Genomic DNA, 23,518 nt, shown 5'->3' on the forward strand with positions numbered 1-23,518 from the left:
GATTCCACCCCAGAGTGGCTGGGGCAACCCAGACAGATGGGTTGCATATAAATAAAATAAGAATAAGAAGTATTATTAAAGTACCCTAAAGATCTTAAACATCTAAAATATTTAAATATCTGTGCAAATTGGACTACTGGATTCCATTTGCTTAAAAAGGGTGATAGCCAATCAAGTCAGAGAAGAGCATCTAAATTAATGTGAATTCCTTAAGTCCATTTATTTCAGTTGGTTTACTCTGAATATGAGTCAACTAAAAGTTATCCTATTTCTTTATATGCCATGTGTTTTCTTCACATCTACTCAGTGTTTCTTAGCTTGTTCCTACCACTTGCCACCTACTTTTATGTTGCCTGGTTTAGAATCTATCTTCCAATATTTAGCATAAAGATTCCTTTCAAAACAAATTGTACCGTCTGCACCTGAATTTTCCTAGTGATCCAGTAACCTTTAGTAGAATTAAAAAGGCACAATAGTAGGTTAACAACTAAATTTATCAGTTTAAAAAATTGACTATAATTATAGCCATTCACATGGGACGCGGGTGGCACTGTGGGTTAAACCACAGAGCCTAGGACTTGCCGATCAGAAGGTCGGCGGTTCAAATCCCCACAACGGGGTGTGCTCCCGTTGCTCGGTCCCTGCTCCTGCCAACCTAGCAGTTCGAAAACACGTCAAAGTGCGAGTAGATAAATAGGTACCGCTCTGGCGGGAAGATAAACAGCGTTTCCGTGCGCTGCTCTAGTTCGCCAGAAGCGGCTTAGTCATACTGGCCACATGACCCGGAAGCTGTACGCAGGCTCCCTCGGCCAATAAAGCGAGATGAGCGCTGCAACCCCAGGGTCGGCCAGGACTGGACCTAATGGTTAGGGGTCCCTTTACCCCTTTACCTTTTTATAGCCATTCACTAATATTTCCTTACTGTCTAGCATTCCAACCATAAATGAAAAAACAACAACCACCCAACTCCTATTTTCTTCCTTTTGCTTATAGGGGCAGCATTTGACACCCCCTGTCTAGCTTGTCACCTTACTCTTCCATGGTATCCAGCGTAATTGTATTGACATTTTTAAAGCAGCGTTCCTTCTACGTTTTCACCGCTCAAAATGTTGAACCTTTCCCAAATTAAAAAGAAAGCAAGAAAGATCACCTGGTGTCTCTTCCTTCATTCCACTTTAACATATGTTTATGCTTCCTAGTGCTGCGTTACTTCAGCAACAACTGATACACCTTTGAAAAAAGCCTTTATCTTATTTCCCCACCCCACCCCTGCTTAATTGTGACTAAGCACTAAATACTAGATATTTTCTGGATAAAAATGTGTTTATTGGGGAAATTGGCACAACAATGCAGATGGATTTCCATAAGGATTTTGTGTATGGTTTGTTCATTTGTTTTTACAAAAAAAGGGCAAATTGCTGCAGAACTGTGGAGGACTAAATTTAAAATTGGAAGCATGACAGGTTGGGAGGAACCAAAATGGACAGATTCATCCATATCTGCTTACTGTCTTCCCCTTCCCTCCTTCCCTTCCTCTCTCTTTCCCAAAGGAAGGACCAGTCACTATTGCAGAGGTCTGAACTGGCTACTTGGAGAGGGCTCCCACTTTCTCCCTTCCACTGCTCCATCCATTTTGACTTCCCCCCTCCCATTTCCCCCTTCCTTATCTTCTTCCACGGCCCACAACCCCACCCATGAAATTAGGCTGAGAGTGACAGCTTGCCCACCACTGCTTAAATCACCCACACGATAAATTCACTTTGCAGGCACTGGTTCACAATGCACCTCTGCTGGGCTTGTTTGAAAACACTGAGGAATTAATTGTATTTTTTTTTGAGTGGTGGGCTGGTGGGTGGAAGGCAAAACAGTCAGAGGCAGGGAAGGATGAATGGCCTCTTGACCTATTACCATTTGGCAGCTCTATATTCAAACAGATGGGGATAGAAAATCAGTGAAACAGCCTTGAAAGGAACTGTGCAATCCAAAAAGTATTCTGCTGGGGAATGCCAGGTTAATATGAATAGTCTGCTTACAAATGGCAGGAAATGGCATTCAAAATTGCCTTTTTTCTGCTGTGGGCCCAAGTAGTGTGTTGCTCAGACATTTTGAATTGAATTGAGATTCCCAAGGACCAGATGTTTCAAGAGAAACAGAGTGGAGTGGCAGGGATCTTTTGACTGCTAGGTGAACATCCAGAGAAATTTCCAAATCACTAAGGAAAAAAACCAGAGCATTTCTCGCACCCAAAATCAGATTGTTCTGGGCCAGAAAAGATCTGTTAATGCTACTGCCTAACTGGAAGTCATGCTGCCATTTAGCTCAGTAACAGTGGAGTTTGGTTCATTCTGACCTCTACTGTATGATAACTCTTTGGGCTGTTCCACTAGCCTTTCCAGACAGGTAAAAGGTAAAGGCAAATGACCCCTGGACAGTTAAGTCAAAGGCGACTATGGGGTTGTGGCGCTTATCTCACTTTTCAGGCCGAGGGAGCCGGCGTTTGTCCACAGACAGCTTTGCGGGTCATGGGGCCAGCAGGACTAAACCGCTTCTGGCGCAATGGAATGGGACGGAAGCCAGAGCGCACAGAAACACCATTTACCTTCCCGCTGCAGCAGTACCTATTTATCTACTTGCACTGGCGTGCTTTCGAACTGCTAGGTTGGCAGGAGCTGGGACAGAGCAACGGAAGCTCACCCCATCATGGGGATTCAAACCGCCAACCTTCTGATCAGCAAGCCCAAGAGGCTCAGTGGTTTCGACCATGGCGCCACCCGCTTCCTAGCGCTACCAATGTCATGGGTTGCTGGATGGTATTTCCATGACATATTTTGAGTGGCTGTCAGATTGACTGGCTCGCTGCAAGTAGGTCTTCGCCAAAGTTTGCTTTAAGCACGGGCTCCATGGTATGGGGACCTAAGACCTTAATCACTTCTGCACCGGTGAAAAAACAGTATCTTCCTCTGCAGCTCCAAGCTGGTTGCGGGAGAGAGCGCCGAACTATGTGCACTGAGCTCTCTCATCTCCATTTTCCACAAAGGCTATGGCTTTGTTCTCCCTCCACAGCTGGAGGCACTCTGCCCAGTTGCACTCCGACTCTCTGGTGGCTGGCTTCCCATAGGTATCTGTCTGGTCACTGTGAGAATAGGATGTTGGTCTGGGTGGACTACTGACCTGCTCCTCTAGGGTTCTTTTTATGAACAGTTGTGCTTCTGGTGTGTAAGGACAGAGTTTCCATGTCAAAGACACAAAGGCACAAGAACACATGAGCCCCAGGCCCTGAGTGTTTCCTGCTCCCCCTTAAAACTATCTGACATGAAGAGAAGTACTTACTTGACAACCAAACAGATCTACAACCACAGATAAAATTAGTCACCAGCGAACTCTTGTATAGGGAGGGCCCATCAATTGTATGACATACAGTTGTCAAGTCTCTGGTAAATAAACAGAATGCCCTTAAGCTTCAGGTTTTCTAATTTGCCTCTCCCCACAATAACTAAAGTTGCGTCAGTAGTTTTCCATTTCTAATTACTGTGGTGCTATGACATCTGCTGGTACCCATCGATTATCTCATATGGATTGGGCTGTTCTTATATTCTAGCTAATCTGGCCGTAAATATCACACACGTTCCCTACAGAGATTTCAGCCCATCTGCTGCAGAAGCAGAGAGGTTAAGCGCTCAGTGGAAGAACAGAGGCAATCGAGGCAGCAGCTGAACACTGTGGATGCTGCTGAACTAGAGCCAAGCTAACCAACTGGCAGATTCCAGCATGGGTGCCTTCAACAAACTCAAGTGTTTCATCTTCCTCTTTGCAATAAAAAAATGGCCACAAATATTCAAGCTGGGGTTTTTTTTTGGGGGGGGGTTGTCCACACAGGCAGCTCATCAGCTCCCTTTGGCTGTGTTGTGCTCAAGGAGGGAGATAAAATAGTGGTCTGGGTCATATGCCACGATAAGTCACAGGATGGTTTACCACAACTGTGAGAGTGTTGGCTTTCAGCAAAAGGTTTGCAAGTGCTTTGTTCCTCCCCAGTCTTTTTAGCTGAGTGCAGAAAGGTAGCTAAACCATAGTTTGGCTTAGTGTGTCATCCAAACATGGGATCTTGATTTAAGGTCTTTGCTCCACAATCTATAACCATGGGAGAAACCTTGGCTGTAGATCGTGGAAGCAGATACCTTAACCACAATCCAAGGTTTGGGTGACATGCTAAGCTAAACCATGGCTTAGCTGCTACACTGACCTAAACAGCCTGGGGAGGAGATGGACAAAACACCTGCAGGTCTCCTTCACAGGAATCAACACGTTCACACGTTTGAGCGAAGCCATCGTTTGGCTTATCACTATGTGAGAATGCAGCTTATGTGCGCATGAGTGTTGTCTGTATGCGTGCACACACTTTTTCCAGATGCATGTAGTCTGTTGGCAACAGGAGAAAACTAAGCAGAAACGCGCCAACTTCAACTGACAACCGTGTGTGTGTGTGTGTGGGATGATTTGGCAAGGTATCACAATTCTTACACTGGAGATAATAGCTTTCAAAATAGTTGGTTGTGCTTATAGAGAGGCCTCATTTTCCATGCTGTGCATGCACATTTCTTTTCATTCCGTGTTTTCTTTTGGGCAAACAAGTCTAGCAGGTTCTTTAAACACAATAAAAACCTGCAAAATGAGCTTATGGTGAAAGCAGGGGAAGCTATCATCTGCCCTGAACCTTGCTAAACCTATGTTTTCCCTAAAGCTACAAAATCATTGATATCATGAGCTATGAGCTCCCTGACACCAGCTGGGGATGAAATATTCAAGGAGAGCTTTTCACTTGGCCTCAAAAAGCCTTCCTTTCCTCATCAAAGTAAGGTACGCTCTCTTTTTCAATAGAAAGAAGAAAAGGATGCGAAGTCTGTGCTAAGTTACAGCCACTGGAATAGTTTCACAGACCTCAGTGGAGTTAAGAATACAGCTGCTGGTTACACAATGTCAGTATGAGTCCTGCTGATTTCTGTTCCTGTATGCAGGTAAACGCTCTCCATGTAAAAAGCAATTCAGCAGCATATGTTTAGTGAGAAACATTGATTTGCCTGCGCTCTCAATGGGATGATATATGAGCCAACTTGAAAGTCAATAACAGAAGCCAAACGTATGAACTTGAGATAAGCAACAGAGGGAAAAGAAAATCAATCTTAACCAGGCTGCCATTGCAAAGAAATGTTCATATTAAGGAAGGATAGAAAAGTTACAAAAGGCACTTCAGTAGCGGACCTGAGACCAATTACGTCCCTGGACTATCATGGTACTGATATTGATAGGGTTCTATAGAAGATTTAGGATAATCATAGAGAGAGCATGAAAGCAAAAGTCATATTGCATGTCAGAAACAATGACTGTGGTCCAACCAGATGGATTGTTTATAGAAGTATACTCACATTGCCCCCTTGAGTATTTCTTCCACGCCATCAGGGTGATTCCTACCCTTTTTGAAATGTGAGACCACATTATGTTATGTGTTCTAATGGAACATCGGCTCCTTAAAATATCACCCCAAAAAACCCCTTCTCCATTTTGGTATTCAACCAGTAAATATCCGACATATTCACATGCATTTCAGGATTGGTACTCTGAAATTCGGAAACTATTCTGTCAGTAAAAATCTGACGTACGTGTAGGTTGTGTTTTTAACACTTCTCCCTTGGCATCCTGGAATTCCTTAGCTGTTGTGTGCGCAAAAATGTGGCGCTTACTGTCTCTCTGACGCCCCAGCCACAGTTATAACCCAATCTCTTCTTTTTTTCAATCACATGTCTTCAGTTTGATGTGATCTATTTCCTTTTATGTTCAACCTGTATTGTGGGTTTCCTGGGAAGGTCCTAATGGCCAATGAAATAGATACATTTAGTTATACAGAAGAACTGATAGCACAACTATTAGATACTTAAATATTACGTAAATATACAGTGAAGACAGGAGTGCCTGGCATGCTCTGGTCCATGGGGTCACAAAGAGTCGGACACGACTAAACGACTAAACAACAACAACAACAAATATACAGTATATGTATATGTGTGTGTGTGTGTGTGTAAAATTGTGTAGTATCTGTCTGTCTCAGGAGACAATGGAAGAGTGTGCCTTCAGGGGTGAAGTCAAACTTTTGTTTTTCCCCAAAAATTTTTTTATTGATTTTCACAAAATTATAAACACACTAACAAAAAACCAAAAACAAACATAAATCATAACCTTATTTAAACTAATCTTATTAACATTGTTGAGTGACTTCCTCGTATCCCCCTAGTTGAATTTCAATGCATATCGTTTTAACAGTTTCCAAATCAAAATTCTTATAAACTTAACTTATTCACTTGACATAATTCTATCTTCCCAACTCATCATTAAACATGTTAATTCATCACATAACTTATTTAAATCCTAAGCCTAACTGGTAATTGCAAGCTTTTTCCAATTAATGTATTTAACTAAATAATCATTAAATTTCGTCCATTTTTCCTGGTACTCCTCCTTGTTCTGGTCGCGGACTCTTCCGGTCAGGTCAGCTAGCTCCGAAAAATCCATCATCTTCACCTGCCATTCTTCCACAGTTGGTATTTCTTGCATTTTCCACTTCTTAGCTAGTAAAATTCGAGCAGCAGTTGTGGCATACAAAAATAATTTAACATCTTTTTTGGGCAGTTCCAAACCTGTTATTCCAAGAAGAAAGGCCTCTGGTTTCTTAATAAATGTATATTTCAACATTTTTTTCAATTCATTATAAATCTTTTCCCAGAAGTCTTTCACCTTGGGGCAGGTCCACCACATGTGATAAAAAAATTCCTTCTTTTTCTTTACATTTCCAACATAAATTATCACAGTTATGATAAATCTTTGCTAGTTTAACAGGAGTCAAATACCATCTATACATCATTTTCATTATATTTTACTTTAACATTGTGCATGCAGTGAACTTGACCCCTTTCTTCCACAATCTTTCCCAATCCTCAAACATTATGTTATGTCATACATCTCTTGCCCAATCTATTATCATTGGTTTAACTTGTTCATCCTTTGTATGCCACTCCAACAGTAACTTATAAATTTTAGACAGAATTTTAACTTTCGTATCCAACAATTCCGTCTCCAACTTATATTTTTCAGAAGCAAAACCGTTATTCTTATCTAATTTATACAATTCATTAATCTGGTAGTAATGTAACCAATTTAACTTATCTTTAACTTGATCAAATGGTTTTAGCTTGTATCCTTTATCCTCCAATAATAAATCTGAATATCTCAACCATTTGGTATCCATATTTAACTTTTTCTGGGCCTTTGCCTCCATTGGTGAAAGCCATCTGGGTGTCTTCCTTTCTAAAAGATCTTTAATTTTATCCAAACATTGTACAACGGTTTCCTAATTACATGATTTTTAAATGCATTATGGACCTTTACCTTATCATACCTTAAATATGCATGCCATCCAAACACATTGTTGAATCCCTCCAAATCTAATACATCAGTATCTTCTAGTTGTATCCACTCTTTAATCCAGCAAAGCACTGCTGCTTCAAAATAGATTTTCAAATCTGGCAGGGAAAATCCCCCTCTTTCTTTAGAATCCGTAAGTAATTTATATTTAATTCTGGGGTTTTTCCCCTGCCAGATAAATCTGCATAAAGCTTTCTGCCATTCTTTAAAACATTTCACACTGTCCATAATTGGGAGGGCTTGAAACAAAAAAAGCATCTTTGGCAACACATTCATCTTAACCACTGAAATCCGGCCCATTAATGACAATTTTAAATTTTACCATATCTCCAAATCTCTCTTGATTTCATTCCATAATTTCTCATAATTATCTTTGTACAAGTTCAGATTTTTCCCAGACAGATTCATGGGGTGAAGTCAAACTTTTGGAGAGTTGTGGCTGTAGAGACTGATGCAGAAGAGACATGTTTTGTTGCAGCTGGGGCAGATGGAGGTGTCTGGCTATGCTGATGCATGCATACCATGACATCTCTTCTTTCTGCACTCCTCCCAGCAGTCATTCCTTGCCCGGTTCCTGCTGTGGATACATGACCTGAAGAGAGAGAGAGAGAGAGAGAGAGAGAGAGAGAGAGAGAGAGAGAGAGTCTATCAAAAACATACAGTGAATTACAATAAAAACAGCATGGCATCAGCCCATTCGTTAAAAGCAGTCAGTTCCCCAAAGCCTGCTGGAAGAAGACTGTCTTCGCTGGCAGAAGGACAGCAAGGAGGGAGCCAGTCTAGCCTTTCTAGGGAGTTCGAAAGTGTGGGAGCAGCCACCGAGAAGGCCCTGTTCTGCATTCCCACCAAGCGTTCCCGTGAAGGTGCTGGGACCCAAAGATCTCAAAACACGGGCAGGTTTGTTTGAGGGAATATGGCCTTTCAGGTATCTTTGACCTAAGCCATGTTGGCCTTTATAGTCTTAACCACTTTATAGTCTTAAGCACTTTGAATTGTGCCCCAAAGCAGACTGACAGCCAGAGAGGCTGCTGTGACAAGGGAGCCATATAACCGATCCCAGTTAAGAATCTGGCTGCAGCTCTTTGAGCCGGTTGAAGTTTCTGAGCACTTTTCAAAGGCAGCCCCACACAGAACACATTACAGTGATCCAAATGATCATACCTAATGCATCAGCTCTTTGAGATAAATACGACCTCCTAAAAATGAAATATATGAAAATCTGAAGCACAGTGGGATTATTGAAAGAAGAATCTTATCCCAAGAGGTTTGAGGTTTCTAAAAGAACAAGGCATGTTTCCATTAAATGAGGAATTTAAAAATAAGTGGATGGCAATTTTGAACAAATGATTGGCCATCTGTCATGGATGCTTTAGTTGAGATTCCTGCATTCCAGGGGGTTGGACTAGATGACCCCCGGGTCCCCCAACTTTACAATTCTATAATCAGTTAAAAAAATAAAAGGGGGACTAAAGAGATTAAGAAAGAACTTAAAAGAAAAATGGATAATATAACATCAGATCTGATCAACCATGTGAGATCATCAAGGAATCACATAATAATTAACCAGAATGAAAGGCCTACAATTAAAAAAAAATCCAGAGGGATTTTAGAGATGATTAAGAGGGTAAAGTTTATAGCTGGAAGAAAAATAAACTAGAGACTCATAAGTTAGCAACTTTCAAAAAACAGTTGGAAACAAACCATGAGGTAGATACTGATAATAGTTTCCCCCTCTAATATTAGGGATGTTTCCACCTATGACTCATCTTGTCATAACAGAACAAAACAGTAGAACACTGACATGCGAAAATCTTAAAAACCATTTCACTTTAATGTATAGTTGAATTACAAGCATTATTTAGGAAAGTGCAGAGATCCAGTTTTCCTTAAGGGTGCCAATGGACTCAGTTATACAGCTGCAAATGAAACAAATTGTGACACTAAACGGCCACAGCGAGCTACAGCAAATTTAAAACATTTTCCAAAACGATTTTTAAAAAAAGCATTTTCACGACGTTTTTAACATGCGCGTAGATTCCACCAATGTTGCAAGAATCAACTTTCTGATTCCTTTCTATTTTATCACCTTTGTAAATGTTTGAAAACCAACAAACCATTAAAAAAAAAAAGAAATTCCAGTTTATTTCTACGATGGAAAGGGGTGGGATTGAATCCCACCAGCAAAACAGTGACAGTTTGAAAGGTTGCAAGGTTTTTAGCTGGGGCAATCAGAATAAGATCCACTATTTGACTCAAAACCCTAAAATCTATTTTATATAATTGACTTTTTACTTCTATTCTTTGTATATCATATTGCTGTTTTATTGCTATGGCCGATGGCTGACGCAAATAAAGATTCCTTCATTCAGTGACAGTTCAAAAGCGGCCCGTAATCATATTGGATATGTTATATTAACTGCCATCGGTTACACACAGTTATGGAATGTTGTTTATAATTTTTAATCTCATCTCATGGTTTCTCTAAAGAAGAGCTCTATGCTTGTTGAAATGAGTCATGCTGGTTCTGAGTTTTACAACAATACGCTTCGATTTTCGGGGGACGGGCAGCTTTGAACCTGTATTTTTGGAACAGAAGCAAGTGGAAACCTTTCTTTTTTAACTCGGATTTTAAATGTAGGAATGAAATGTTCTCTCGTGAAGAACTTCTGCAGCGCAGGCATACTATTTTCAGCCCCTTCGTGCTGCAGGAAGAATTTGTTCATTAATTCTATTTCTCCACCGCTCAATAAGGTTTCATTGTGATGACTGGCTAAAGCCACAGGAGAATGCAGCCCCTCTCCTTGGGTCTTGGCTAAATGGGAGCAGCACACAATGGAGTTTCAGGGACGTTATTGTCGCAAAGGGAGCTGGGAAATCAATATGTGGCAGTCGCTTCAAAATTGGCAGCTCCTGTGCGTTCCCCTCTAGCTTTCCCCAGAATCAGGACTGAAAGAGAGTCTGAGCCCAATTCAGGTACACCAGCATCACTTTCAAATCCAGGGCCAGTGTGACAAAATGGTTAGAGTGTTCTACCTGGAAGATCTGAGTTCAAATCCCCACCCAGCTATGAAGCTTACTGGGGGGACCTTCAGCCTGAAATTCTGAAGACCACTGTTTTTTAAAACATTCTGTTGGCAATCTTAGAAGCCAAAACCCAGGTTTAGGGCACTGACACTTTTGCGGGCAAACCACAGCAGAGATTTAAAACTGCAAAACATGCAGCAAATAAAGGCATGTAAATATAGGCTGTGAAACCTTTAAAATGTGAATTCCAAAGTATCCTACTTTAATAGCTATTGTGCTAGCTTCCCTAGCACATAGGCAGACCACACATTTGGTAAGTTATAAAATGGTTTACTTACAAAACTCTTCAAAGGTCAGATTCATGTGCTTTTCCCATATGGCAGTCCAAAAAATTGCACAGGCAGTAAAACGTTGCTTGGTTACAAAACGGTAAAAGTTCCTAAACCATAGGAAAACACTAGTTTCAGACTCTGTTCTTATCTGGAACAAAAGCCATGCAGCTGGAGGGAGCAGCTCAGAGCTTCTCAGACACTGAATTCACATGTAGACTGAGTACAACAGAAGACTTGGTTGCCCATTTTCTCCCAAGGTGAGGGGAAGTGACATAGGCTAAGCTTGGCAGGGCAACTTACTTTATGGCATTAACCCTTTCATGTATTAATTAGACTTAAGCATGCTGATTATATCAGGTTGGTTACTCTACACATTCTTTTCTTTTCTTTTTGTACATAATTTTATTAAGTTTTCTGTTTACAATTTAAAATACTCATTTTACATCCTTAAGATATCAATGCCTCCCCTTCTTCTCTTTCCATAGTTCATTTTGCATATCATAAATCCCTGCATATTTTACAAAAACATTCAGCATTCCATTATTGCATCCATCATAACTTGTTTACACGGCTGAATTTATCTTAACGCTGCCAGCATTTTCAGCTGTACACAATTGTTTCCCATATATTCAATAAATGTTTTCCAATCTTCTTTAAATGTATGTTCTTGTTCTCTTATTCTATAGATTAAGTCTGTGAGTTGTGCACATTCTGTCAACTTACGTAAGTTTTCCATTTTTGGGTTAACAAAACACGTGCCGCAGTAGTAGCATACATAAATAACCTCGGGGAGCACAGATATAAGCCAAACTCCAAACTCTCCCATCGGCTCCTCATTAGAGATATGCATATTTACTATATCCACCAAATTTTAGTATAATTACGTGCTCTGTGAAGAATTATGTTCTTTTGTCTGTTCTGGACATCAGTTCCACTGCCCATAAATAAAACACGTGAAGAAGACTGATTCAAATGTTGGGGGTTGCCAACTCTTTTAGGTCTATGGGGACATTTAATGAGTGTTCCTTACACTAGCCCTAATTTTTCAGCATTGTTAGCCTCTGTTAACAAGAGATGAAATAATTATAAAATATATTGTCATCATGGTGTGTTCTAAGAAACATGAATTATTAGATTACAAGAGGGGTGAGTAGTTCCTTCCCAATCATAACTTTCTATTCCCTTCCAGATTAGTCTTGACAGTTTGGATAATGAAAATGTCAAAATGTGGAAATCGGCTGCCTTTAGGTTAAGAAGGTACATTATTACAGCTTGTGCATTGTCACCATTAATTGAAATTGAATTCAGCAAAGGGGGTCTTCATTTCATCATGGCCAAATTACAGTGAAAAAACAATAAGAATAACTGGGCTGGGGAGAAAGGTAGAATGCCGAAACAATGGCATGGCTGACACAGAGCAGATTGATGAATCAGTAAAAATAGCATTTCAAAAGAATTGGATTAACCGGTTGGTTAAAGGCATACAGGTCGGAGCCAAACAGTATAAATTGAGAGCATTTGCAGATGACATAGTTTTGACGTTACAGGAGCCAGAATCTAGTACTAAAAGAGTTTTAGAATTAATTCAAGAATTTGGTCAGGTGGCAGGATTTAAACTGAATAAGACCAAAACTAAGGTTTTAGAGAAAAATATGACATTGTTTGAAAAAGAGAAATTTCAGAATGAAACAGGTTTATTAGTGGTGAGGAAGGTGAAATATCTGGGGATTAACATGACATCTAAAAATGGGAACTTATTCAAAAATAATTATGAGAAATGCTGGTTAGAAGTGAAAAAAGATCTCGAAATATGGTCAAATTTGAAGCTTTCCTTGATGGGTCGAATAGCAGCTATAAAGATGAATGTATTGCCTAAAATGTTGTTTTTGTTTCAAACACTACAAATTGTGGACAAGATGGAATGTTTTAAGAAGTGGCAGAAAGATATTTCTAAATTTGTCTGGCAGGGCAAGAAGCCTAGGATAAAATATAAGATTTTAACTGATGCAAAAGAAAGGGGTGGCTTCGCCCTGCCAGACTTCAGACTGTACTATGAGTCAGCAGCATTCTGCTGGTTGAAAGATTGGCTGCTTCTTGAAAACATGGACATTTTGGATTTAGAAGGTTTTAACAATGTTTTTGGATGGCATGCATATTTGTGGTATGACAAGGTTAAAGCTCACAAAGCATTTAAAAATCATATTGTTAGGAGATCTTTGTTTAATGTTTGGATTAGATACAAGGATGTACTGGAAAACAAAACCCCAAGGTGGTTGTCACCAATGGAAACGAAAGCTCAGAAAAAACTCAATATGGAGGCCAGTTGGCCAAAATATTGGGAAATTTTGGAGCAAGAAGGAGATAGACTGAAACTGCAGAGCTTTGAGAAATTAAAAAACAAGGTCCGAGACTGGCTACATTATTTTCAGATAAGGGAGGCATATAATTTGGACAGGAAAATTGGCTTCCAGGTGGAAAAATCTAAATTAGAAACAGAAGTGCTAGAACCTAAAACTAAGATCATGTCAAAAATGTATAACTTGCTGCTGAAATGGAATACACAGGATGAAACGGTTAAGTCAGCTATGATTAAATGGGCACAAGATGTTGGACATAACATTATGTTTGCTGACTGGGAACAGTTATGGACCACTGGTATGAAATTTACGGCATGTAATGCCTTAAGAGAGAATATTATGAAAATGATATACAGGTGGTACATGACCCCAGTCAAGCTCGCAAAAATATATCATTTGCCCGATAATAAATGCTGGAAATGTAAGGAGGTTGAAGGTACATTCTTTCACCTTTGGTGGACGTGCCCAAAGATTAAGGCCTTCTGGGAAATGATTTATAATGAAATGAAAAAGATATTTAAGTATACTTTTCTGAAAAAACCAGAGGCTTTCCTCTTGGGTATAGTCGGCCATTTGGTGCCAAAGAAGGACAGAACGTTTTTTATGTATGCTACAACGGCAGCAAGAGTACTCATAGCAAAGCACTGGAAGACTCAAGATTTACCCACTCTGGAAGAATGGCAGATGAAGTTGATTGACTGTATGGGACTGGCAGAAATGACCGGCAGAATCCGCGACCAGGGAGAAAAGTCAACAGAAGAAGATTGGAAGAAATTTAAGGAATATCTACAGAAATACTATAAAATTAATGAACTCTGAAAAGAGGTTGGCTTGAACTTTGGTGGTCTCTAGCTGTTATGATAAAGATAATGGGGATTATAATTGTTTTTGTTATTAAATTTAAAAAAGTTGAGTGGAAAATAAGGTGATACTCTAAAAGGAATGTTAAGAGATTAGGATTTGCGGAATTAACAAACTGAACTAGAGAACAAGAAGGGGAGGTATGAGGAAGTCAAAGAAATATGTGATTGAAAGACTGTTATTGAAACTGAATTGTTTTTAATATTTTTCTTTTTCTTTTTCTTTTTGTGTTTATATAAAATTGGAAAACTTAATAAATATTCATTAAAAAACAACAACAAAAGAATTGGATTAATATCTAGAAAATAGGTTGGTGGATGGAAGAGAAGCTATTCTATTCAAAGATTTTGCTGTATTTGTATGCCATATGATACTGGTTCCACACTTGCAAGGAATCAATATTTTAGCGTGACCACGTATTTTTTGGAACTCCCTGCCAATGGATATTAGGCAGGTGTTAAAAATATTCATCCATACCCACCCTCAATCCCACAGATACTTCCTTTTCCCACCACCATCCCTCACCCCTCACCCCACCCTTGTGTTAGACTTCCAATCTACTCAATTGCAATTTCTTTCCACTTCTATTACTTTCTTTCACACACTTTTAAACCAATTTTCTACTTCTTTTTCTTTTTTTAAAGGATTGTATGAAATGTATGTTTGTATATTCGTAACATGTATGTATTAATGTTGAATTATTTTAATAATAAAAATTTAGTTTATTTTTTTAAAAAAGGATATTAGGCAGGTGTTTCCATTGCACCATGTTCTCACTCTCAGGGGCGGAGGAAGGGGTGTGTGGTGGCGGTGGGCCACCCTCGGTTTCACCACTGAGGTGAACCACTGGGTTTCATCACTGAGGGGGTGACAAAATGCCGGGCGGCACTCACCACAGGGCCTACAGTGTGCCTGAGTCACATGTTTCTCCTGGGAGAGATGCTGTGGCTTGGGTGCATACAGGCTCCGTGGTGCCCAAATGGTCTGCCCACCGCCTCCCCTCAGCTGTAGGACGGCTGAGGGGACAGAGGCAGGCAGGCTCCTAAGAGGCCCCATGGAGCGTCCTGCCCTCGCTCGCCCCCACGGGCGGCTGGCCCCACCCCTGGGCGCAGGGCATGCGTGCCACCCCAGGTGCCCATTCGGCTTGCTCCACCACTGGTATTCATATCAGTTGAAAGCATGTGAATTTTTTTTGGGGGGGGGGTTCCCTCAAAAACCTGCATGAACATGGAATGGACTTGCCTGTCTGCTCATGTGCATAAGACGTGGGTCAAATACTGTTTCATCCATCCAAAGCTCGCGGCATCTCTTAGTAAGGCTGAGAGAGAACCATGCCAAACCGAGAGTGATTTTTCTCCCTTCAAGAGAGTCATTTATACATCCTCACTCCACAGAGCCTGGGAAGAAAAACCAAAGGCTACTTGTTGTTGTTGTTGTTTAGTTGTTTTGCCGTGTCTGACTCTACGTGACCCCATGGACCAGAGCACGCCAGGCACTTCTGTCTTCCACTGCCTCTCGCAGTTTGGTCAAACTCATGCTGGTAGCTTCAAGAACACTGTCCAACCATTTCGTCCTCTGTCGTCCCCTTCTCCTTGTGCCCTCCATCTTTCCCAACATCAGGGTCTTTTCCAGGGAGTCTTCTCTTCTCATGAGGCTACTTACTCCCATTCAAAATGGAGATTTGCAACCAAATTCCTTTGTCCCATGTTCAAAGGTAAATATTCAGCATTAGAACAGAGAACATTCACAGTTCATTATCAGCTAGTTAAAATCCAGTATGCAGCCATAGAAAAAAACCAGAGTTAGCAACGCGCATTTAATCATTCTTCATTTCAGTGTCAATTAAACGATTATACTTAACATGGACATCAAAAAAGTTTGCCCACCTAGTGTCAACTAACCAAGGAGCAGCTAAAAGAGAAACAGAGTGGAACATATAAGCAACTAAAACTTCAAGGCAAATAATATTAAACCAGCCTGAAACTGGGGCCAAGAAGTCACAATGTGCGGAAAGACAAAGGCATAAGGTTAAGTTTCCAGACATCGCAGAATGATAGAAAGCACTGGAGACCTTTTGGGAAATGATATACAATGAATTGAAGAAAATGTTCCATCTAACATTTGTTAAAAAACCTGAAGCATTTTTGTTAGGGATTGTAGGGAAAGACCTGCCAAGGAAATTGAAATATATTTTCATGTATGCAACAACGGGGCAAGAGTCTTAATAGCACAAGGATGGAAGAATGAGGAAATCCCGACTAAAGAACTATGGCAAGAAAAACTGGTGGATTATGCAGAATTGGCAAAATTGACACACAAACTACGGGACAAGGATAACTGTGACTTTAAAGGTGAATGGGAACCCTTTACAAAGTACTTAAAGAAGCAACAAAATGAACTGGACTCCTTGGCAGGTTTTGAATAAACACTCGCAAACTTTTATTGATAACAGCTAGTTAGATAAATTAAGGATCTATATATAATTTTGTAACATGCAGAGAATAACATTTGTTGATAAACCAGAGAGAGGAGCTGAGGGAAGTCCGGTGGCGGGAGGGGAGGGGGTTGTTTTATGGGGGGGGGTGAAATTAAGGATGATATGCTTTTTGATAAAATGTCTTGTTGAAATTCCTAATAAAAAATATTTTAAAAAGAAAAGAAAGCAAGCACTGGAGACCACAGTCTTTCCAGAAATGTGGTAATGCTCCCTAGAGTGTCCAGTTAAGTGGGCCATAACAGCCTCATTCATTTAGGATGCCCCCAAAGAGAGACCCAATAGCTTACCGTCTCATAGGGCAGCACCAGAGACTTCAAAATATGCTGAGCAAAATGCAAAGCAGAAATGTGACAATGGAGCAACTGATCATTTCCCCTCATGGAAGGTGGTGGTGGTTCTTCAACAATTCACAGAGCAGATGTACAAAGGCTACTTGATTATATATCCTAGTTACAGGAGACCCCTAAGGCTCCAAACCCCGCAATAGCACAAACCAAGAACAAATCCAAAGTTGTTGGTGGTTTTTTTTAAAAAAATCAAAATATATAAAAGTCGGTTCATAACAGGCCCATGCAGACGTACAAGAATGAACCGTAACACAGAGAAAGCACATGCTAACTTTTGGACCACATTGAACACGCCATCAAATTTAGGCTCAGCTGCCTTCATAACTCCCATGCCATGTAACAAAATAAGATTATAACTCTTGAGACTGCCTACCAAAGAAGTGAGTCCCAGGTGGATGAAAATTCATTCAGAGCACAAATCTGATTTCATTGCACTAGAATTAAGATATGTTTTGAGATGGAATACTGATCTTTCAATCTGTAGCGGAAATGGCTTATAACTGAAGGACATTCTTTTAAGCATTCTTCTGTGATATCTTTCTCTCTGCGGGATTCTGGTCCTCATTAACAGAAATTCATCCTTTCCTGCGAGGGCTGTTCTTTTTCGAAGCTGCCAGGGGTTTGCCCTTTGTTGCTTAGTCGTGTCCTTTAGAACAGTTTATGTGGAATAGTCCGACGGAGTCTGAAGTTTCAGACATGAAATACTTGAAGCAACGTGGCGATTTTTAAAAGGGGGGGGGGAGGAATTCTGTCTGGTTCATTTCTGCACAAAGAGTAGCACTTTCAATAGCACTATTGCTTTAAACTAAAAAATTAAAAGCAGGCAAAATTCCCTGTCCACCTCTCCACTTGTCCATCACCTGGCTGTAGAAAGAATGTGCAACAAATGAGGAATGATAAAAGGCACTGAGAAAGCAGCGATAAAGTACAACTTCAACAGAGGTGTAAAAACATGCAAAGATCATAATGTCTTGACAGCAGTTAACCAACAGTGATTAAATGACAGCTCATTATAAAGGTGTTTTGTAAAGCTCATATTAAAATTGCACAGACCCTTAGGCCCAGTCATTCATTTAAAGCAGTATCACACCACTTTAAACAGTCATGGCTTCTTCCCCCAAGGTATGCTGGGAACTGTATTTTATTAAGATAGCTGAGAATTGTTAGGAGATGCTTATTCCCCCCACAGAGAGTTGCAATTCCCAGAATCCCTCGGGAAGAGGGATTGGTTGTTAAACCGCTCTGGGAATCATAGCTCTGTGAGGGGAATAGGGGGTCTCCTAATCAGGGGTGGCACAACCTGTTTCACCGCCTGAGGGGGAAATGAGAACATGCCACCATTCCATCCCACCATAAGATCTTCTCCACCAGTGGCAGAGGCAGTGGGGCAGGCAGGGCAGCTGCAGGGACACAAATCTTTCAGCTTCTGCCACCCAAGGTGGCTGCTCAATCCTGTCTCTGTTAGTTTTCTGTTATGCCATTGTGCAGTTTTTGGAGTCACAAAACTCTGTTTACATTCCAGACTGTTGGAAGTCTCATGGGAGACGGATGTTGATGTTACTGGTTTCCTGTTTCTTTGTTCCAGTTGTTCACTGACTCTCACAGAGAGCAGGTGTATATTCTTTTCTGTCCTGCGTAGTTAGTAATAAACGTAGCAATGTAGCTCATATTTCTCGCTCTTCTGCTGCTGTTTGGATACTCTGCGGAATGGGGGAATGTGCCTGAAGCCTCATTAAAGGCTTAGGTCGTTAATCACCGTCGGATGAGAGCCTGATGGATTCTGAAGTACGACGAGGAGGAGAGCAATTTCAGCTCGGTCATACGGAAGCTCTGACAGTCTTGTGGGCAGGCCAGCTCTGCTCCTAATAACTCTCAGGATCCTTAAAAAAACTGCAGTTCCCAGTGTTTGAGGTAAAAGGTGGGTCCTAAGACCCTTAACCCCACTCTTTAAAATACAATCTGAACAAAACTGGTGGAGCAGCAAAGAGTTTATTTAATACAATAACGTTCACTGCAAGAGCGGGTGTCCAAAATAGGCACACCCAAAACTGACAAAGCATAACCTTATACCCCCTATACCCGGAGTGCAGGTTCCCTCCCTTGTTTCTGTGGGATGTAAAACACAGAGCAGTCAAGTACAACATTCCTAGAGTGAACATGTTTACACATGAGGAGGAATGTTTGTCCAGCCTTCTGGGCTGGGGCAGGCTTTCTCTACATGTGACGAGAGGTGGGCATGACCTTCCCTATGCAGGTAATGACAAAAGCACAGGGCAGGGGAGCCATCTCTCTCTCTTTGACTCCATTCCTTGAAGAAGCAACATCTGCTTAATCTGAGATGTTCTCAGGAGCTGTCTCCTTATGGGATAGTTTCCAGCGATATTACTTTTGTAACTTAAGTCTGCCTTCTGGAATCCATTTGTGAACAGAATGTGTGAGTGAGTAAACTCTTTCTCTTTTCATGAGGGAATAAAAGGGGAATTACCAGGAAACTTATTTTAGAGGCTTATACAAGCCTGGCAAATGCTATCCACTGCACAAGTTTGAAATGGGGAATGTTACTCTGCTAAATTGTAGAACTTCATAACACAAGTTGGAAAGGATATAATTAAAGAATATATCCTCTCCTGTCTCCCTGAACATTCCCACAGTTTCCCCATTGGCTGGGTACTTGCAAGGTTTACAGCCTATCACGACTGCCTAAGTTGCCAACTAAAATCCCCGCCTTTGTTGACATCTCCCATTACTCTGATTTTGACGGCCACCGCTCCTGTTTACGTTTCTCCTTATTTGGTCCATGTTCCTATGTTTTTACACATTGACTCAAGCAACAAAGCCACACCCTGACCACTAACAGGTGTAAACGAGTTTGATACCTGCTGAAGCATACAAATAAACCCTATTCCAACTGCAAGCTGCCCTGTTTATGAGCATCCTAACCGCAAGCTGCTCTTAATATAAGTATAAGCAAGTCTGTGCTGTCGGTGGTTATCTAGCAGTTGCAGCATTGTGGCTTTTGTGAAAAAGCAACATTATCATTCCTCACACCAGGATTCCTTGGGAGAAGCCAGGCCTGCTTAAAGTGGAGTGATACTGCTTTAAATGGATAGTACTGATGAGGCCTTATAGTAAGGGAAGTGGCCAAGGCAGAGGACCACCACGGTGGCTTCTTCGTGGCCCTAAGCATTTTCATACAATGCATATCATAGGGAGGGGAGGAGCAGAAAAATTGAGGTGACCTTGATGTCGGCAGGACAACAGGTTCTGAACAGGAGCAATCTGACCCATCACTTTGGATGTTGTGTGCTGGGGTGCACAATTGAGAGCCTTCCCCAATTAGAATGTATCTTCATTGCATGCGTCTTATTCTTGAGTGTCAAATGACTCTTGCTTTCCATGCATGACATGGCTGGGTAGGAAAACAGAACCTCCAACTTTTCCTTTTGGTTAACTTTTTATCCCTTTTGTCAATAAATCAAGACGATTCCCCCCCCCCGCCACCTTCTTTGCACTCTAGCCCACTTCTCAGAGATGTGAGGATCTCTCCAAATTGGCCTGGAATTTCACTTTATGATAAAAGAGTTTGGATTTGATATCCCGCTTTATCACTACCCTAAGGAGTCTCAAAGCGGCTAACAATCTCCTTTCCCTTCCTCCCCCACAACAAACACTCCGTGAGGTGAGTGAGACTGAGAGACTTCAGAGAAGTGTGACTAGCCCAAGGTCACCCAGCAGCTGCACGTGGAGGAGCGGGGAATCGAACCCAGTTCACCAGATTACGAGTCCACCGCTCTTAACCACTACACCACACTGGCCTCTCTCTGATAAGTTCAGGGCAACATGGCTCTCCTCCTCTCTCACTGGAATCATTAATGGTCCAAAGGCTGGAGGCAGTAGCAGTTCAAGCCATTTAGTGCTGGAGGTCCAAACTGATCCTTCTGGTAAGAAGAGATCATCACAACCGATGAGGGGGGCAGGTTGCTGTGTATCAGGAGGACTGTTAAATTGAAACAGCTCTCTACCACAGCGATGAAAAGAGAGGCCGTATAATGGTGCCTCTCTTTTTAGCACAATATGTAAGTAGGGTTAAAGCATATGGAGGAGGGGAGACCATAGTGTCCTCGTAGGAGAAAATCTGCCAGCAATGGTTGACATAACTAAAAGTATTATTTGACTGCCCTTGTAAAGTTAAGTTTCAACTTATTTTATAATGAAGGATGAAAGCAGTGCTTCACTTCAGAAAACCACAATATCATATAGCCAGAAGAAGGCTTCAGAACATCGTGAGTCAATACATTTTGAAATGATGCGTATCCAAAAATAGATCCGTGGCTCTTCTTACCCATCATTTCTTCTTTCTTCTTAAATTTGGTGGTTGGCTATTTCAGGATGATTTTTAATTAAATTGTTTGGTGCTGTGTCATCGCTCCGCTTCTCCAGATTCCACAGTGGGCAGCCTTAAAATATTCTCTCATTGCATCAAACCAAGGACAAGAAGAGCAGCTGCGACACAAAAACATCATGGGGCAGATGGGAAAAACAGACAAATAGACCCTACTGAAAAATAGGGTATGAAACAGTCATATCCAACATATTAATGCCCCAATGATTTGAGCAGAAGCAAGCAAAGCATTGTTATTTTTTTACTAGCAAAATACCCATTAAGCTTGATAAATGGAAAAGGGATGGTGAATCTCAATTAATTCCTTAATTCTACCACCCTATACCCCACAATCCTGACTAATGTCATTCCCTGAGGCAGAGCAAGGACTGATACCATGGATTTCCCCCCCCCCATCTCTGACACTTTCTTCTGTCCTCCTTGATTTAGGGCCAAACAAGACTTTTAATATGTGAATGCATTTGATACAATTGGGTTTTCCATAACAGTCGCAGGGGTGTGTGTGGCCAGGATTTTGATGATGGCATAAAGGAAGGAGGGTTATCTTTTCCCTTTATGCCACAGTTGTAATTAGTACCATTCTCCCAGGCACCAAAGTTAGGGCATGTTGAATTTGGCAACTTTCAAAATTCCAGAACTGAGGGGTGCTAAAAAGTTGTAACATGACTTGGGTATTCAAAATATATTTTGGTTAAATTAATATCATTTAGTTTTGCTTGGTAGGTAAAATGTGTGTAAAATAGCAGAGAAATAATTAAAATGATTGCCCAGTACTTGCAGTTGTTTGTTTGTTTGTTGTTTAGCATTACCTGACATTTTCAGAAGGTGAAATTTAAATTCTTTGGTTTTCCGAAAGCTGTTTATGTGCTTCTCCATCAAACATGGACTTACCAGGCTAAATATTTCTCTTCTTCCCATATCTATATAGCATAAATGAAACTCACATTTTATTTGTAAAATGCTACATTTAGGTAGGCAGGTGGGGAAACCCACCAAATATGTTTTGTGCGCATGGAAAATGTGTTTGAGACTTTCTAGTATCTTCCTTAAGTTTAGCAGTTAAATCCATGTGATGATCAGTGTTCCCTCTTGATCCGATAACAAACATATCCATAGTGAAGTTAAAAGGAAATAATAAAAGGTAAAGGACTCCTGACAGTTAAGTCCAGTTGTGAATGACTTTGGGGTTGCGGCGATCATCTCGCTTTACTGGCCAAGGGAGCCAATGTTTGTCTACAGACAGTTTTCCCGGGTTATGTGGCCAGCATAACTAAGCCGCTTCTGGCGAACCAGAGCAGCGCACAGAAACGCCGTTGACCTTCCCGCCGGAAGGTCATCATCTACTTGCACTTTGACATGCTTTCGAACTGCTAATAGTTGACATTTAACTAGCATCTCTCCTGTCAGAGAACAGCAGAAAAGCTAAAGGTCATGCAAATCAATCAGTAGGTCCTGTTATTGAGTTTAAATTTCTGGTATATTTCCACTTCTTCCTTTTTTAAGAATGCATTTGTTATGTATTTTTAAAACTCACATAAATAATTTTTGCCATGCTGGTAATTTAACTTGAAGACGCATTCTGCAATGATCACTCATAGGATTATGAAGTTGTGCATAGTCTCCTTAATAGAACTACTTTTGAAGGGCTCATTCCCAGAGCGGGGGCGGGAATCAGTCCTTAACTCTCCACCTGGGGCATCATTTTGTAAACCAGACAGAAAAATATCTCAATGAAAAAGATGAATGCAATTACTGAGGATTGATGACCTCATGACAGCTATTGGGACAGATTCTTGACTGTTGGAACAGCATAGTCTGTAGCTCACGGTCTTTATGTCAGTAACTAATAGGTAAGGAGTGGGTTTATTTAATCATAGCTAAAGAGGTGCTTTTTGTCATGAAATATTAAGACTGATATTTATTAATACTTGAAGAACGCTCTTTGGTACCCAGCCCTTGAATGTGTCTGCCTTAAACAAACCATTTAAGACGTAGGTTGAGGAAAAACCTGCAGGTATATAAATTCAATTAATAATAATAATAATAATGCACACCAAAAGCACTTCCCTTCGAAGAATCCTAGGAACTGTAGCTTATGTCTTACAGAGCTACAATTCCCAACACCCTCAACAACCTCGATTTGCACCCTCTCATCACCAAGAAATTGATAAATTATCAATGCAGAGACAGCTTCCATATCTACCTACAGGACCAGCCCAAGACAATTT

General features: G+C 40.9%; 1 long non-coding RNA gene across 2 annotated transcripts in view; it reads left to right on the plus strand.

Moving 5' to 3' along the window:
• The window catches only part of LOC310745598, a 97,769-nt gene that overhangs the window by 11,671 nt on the left and 62,580 nt on the right, over window positions 1-23,518 (plus strand). Inside the window, exon 4 of one of the 2 annotated variants that reach the window (XR_014540210.1) lies at window positions 3,599-3,821. The exons of the other annotated variant lie outside the window; for it this stretch is intronic. This is a non-coding gene — a long non-coding RNA (uncharacterized lncRNA). Of the gene's footprint in view, window positions 1-3,598; window positions 3,822-23,518 lie in introns of those variants that run through there. 2 annotated transcript variants of the gene reach the window in all.

The sequence above is a fragment of the Podarcis filfolensis genome, assembly GCF_964270895.1.
Source record: "Podarcis filfolensis genome assembly, chromosome: 12".
Lineage (NCBI taxonomy): Eukaryota > Metazoa > Chordata > Lepidosauria > Squamata > Lacertidae > Podarcis > Podarcis filfolensis.